The 2,500-nt window shown below is 48.0% G+C and overlaps 2 protein-coding genes across 2 annotated transcripts in view; both read left to right on the top strand.

Moving 5' to 3' along the window:
* Window positions 1–2,500, top strand: part of LOC138970484 (uncharacterized) — a 231,998-nt gene that overhangs the window by 129,614 nt on the left and 99,884 nt on the right. The gene's annotated exons all lie outside the window — the stretch shown is intronic.
* The window catches only part of LOC138970488 (uncharacterized), a 91,517-nt gene that overhangs the window by 75,025 nt on the left and 13,992 nt on the right, over window positions 1–2,500 (top strand). The window lies entirely within an intron of this gene.

The following is a 2,500-nucleotide window of genomic DNA, read 5'->3' as shown; positions in this document are numbered from 1 at the left end:
CGGAAAACGTATTCTAGACTTTTTCTTATGCGTATTTTGTGCGTGTGTCGCGTATTTGCGTACCGATAATAATTTGGCGTACAAAATACGCCCAAATCGTACTGGTAAACAGGTCTGCGTGTTGTTACATGTATAAGCTTTAGAGGGGGGGGGGGGGGGGGGGGTGGGTGGGTGTCGTGGCTTGGTGGTCGCAGTATCAAAAATATGTAAAGGGAGATAACAGCACCAGTGGACTAGCCGTTGCTTCCTGTCATGCAGACACAATCATCAATTTTTCTTATCAATATATATCTAAGGGTTACATCAGAACATGCACTGGAGGCATTAATTAGTTAGCAGACTGCGCCTTGGAGACTGAACCTTGTTATAGTAGAAGGCCACAGAGCTAAATTTAGCGTTGCCAGCACGAAAAACTAGAGCTGCATCTGCCGCGCGCCGATGTTGGCCTTTAACGCGAAACAGACGGCTGAGCTTAGTGTCCCATCTTGCTTCGATAAAAAATCGTTTAGAGAACAGTCAAAATCGGCAGCAAGACCAACAACAAACAAACAAACAAAATAAGAAACAAACAATCTAGTGAGAGAAGCTGTGAGCTTGTCACCTGTTCCTGGCGCTCCCGTAATGCAGACAAGTGGCGGGTCTCTGTTCATTAGGTCGAGCTGTTGCAGGGTCAGAACCAGAAGTGCCAGCCTCCGCCCCAGTTCCGCCACCGCCTGTCCTGCAGTCCGCACCTCCACACGGACACCGTTGTAGCAGGGGACAGACACCGTGGTGGCCGGACCAACAAACCTGTAACAGAAACAATTCAGATAATGATAAATGATAATTAATACTTAAACGTCGCATAACAACATTGTTTCAGCACTGCGACGTAACTGACATGGATGTCATTTCTCTCACCTGGCAACGATGTCCAGGTAAAGTTGGTCAGTAAGCCGAGCGTCCACAGTACAGGCCATCCTGTGTTGCCACCAGGTGCTCAGCTGTGATAACACGGCGGGTGTCACGTGCCAGTACGATGCAGGCTGGGACAGTTGGTCAGAGCAACAGCAAAGCTGAACGGCCTCTGCTGCATTGGCCGCACCCAGGCTCTGACACACCGCCTGCAGCAGAGACATACATGTACACAATACTGTATCTTTGTGTGGGGCGCCAGTATCATTATTTGCTTGGTTGAAACTGACAAAACATCCATCAAGCAGTGTGACTATGTGCGCACGCTCGCGCGCGCGCATGTCACAGTGTGTGTGTGTGTGTGTGTGTGTGTGTGTGTCGTGTGTGTGTGTGTGTGTGTCGTGGGTGTGTGTGGTGTGTATGTATGTGTGTGTGTGTGTGTGTGTGTGTGTGTGTGTGTGTGTATGTGTGTGTGTGTGTGTGTGTGTGTGTGTGAGGCAGCAATTGTAAATGTAAATGCACGCACTCAGTCTCTCCCTGTGTCTCTATCTCTGTTTCTTTCTCTTTATTCTCTCTGTGTGTCTCTAGCTCTGTCTCTCTAGTCTGTCTGTCTGTCTGTGTGTCTGCCTCTCTCCCTCTCCTCTTTCTCTCTCCCTCCCTACCTCCCTCCCTACCTCCCTCCCTACCCTCTCCCCCTCTCGCTCTCTCTCCCCCTTTCTCTCTCTCCCCTCTTGCTCTCTCTTTCAATTTCTCTCTCTCCCTCTCTCCCCCTTCTCTCTCTCTCTTTCCCTCTCCCCTCTCTCTCTCTCTCTCTCTCTCTCTCTCTCTCTCTCTCTCTCTCTCTCTCTCTCTCTCTCTCTTAGGCGCCAGTTCCATTCCGGCTTGATGGGTAAATAGAATACTTTCATGTCTGATATTGTTGTTGTGCTTTTTGTGTGTGTTTTGATAATCATATCAATCAAGCGAATGATCACAACAATTCCTCTCCACAGGAAATATAATTTGTAATGCAAATACATGCTAATCCCTTTTGGATGTGTATATGCAATGCGTTGAATGTAACTATGTTGCAATGTCAACACTATATTTCGTATGATTTGTTTGTTTGTTTGTTTAACGCCCAGCCGACCACGAAGGGCCATATCAGGGCGGTGCTGCTTTGACATATAACGTGCGCCACACACAAGACCGAAGTCGCAGCACAGGCTTCATGTCTCACACCCAGTCACATTATTCTGACACCGGACCAACCAGTCCTAGCACTAACCCCATAATGCCAGACGCCAGGCGGAGCAGCCACTAGATTGCCAATTTTAAAGTCTTAGGTATGACCCGGCCGGGGTTCGAACCCACGACCTCCCGATCACGGGGCGGACGCGGCCTTACCACTAGGCCAACCGTGCCGGTATTTCGTATGATGTTTTTCCCCTCTTGCAGTGTGTATACGAACAAATGATTTTAGTTTTCTTATTATCATTAGTATTATGTGAGTCTGTATTAAGTGTGTGTATAAGAGACAGGTTGTAAGCTATAGGCTCTGCCTACAATCCTGTTGTAATAAAGTTCAGTTTGTTTCAGTTCAGTTTCAGTCTCTCTCTCTGTCTCT

Source organism: Littorina saxatilis, linkage group LG7, assembly GCF_037325665.1.
Source record: "Littorina saxatilis isolate snail1 linkage group LG7, US_GU_Lsax_2.0, whole genome shotgun sequence".
Taxonomy (NCBI): Eukaryota; Metazoa; Mollusca; class Gastropoda; order Littorinimorpha; family Littorinidae; genus Littorina; species Littorina saxatilis.
This window is presented reverse-complemented; position numbering and strand designations above follow the sequence as displayed.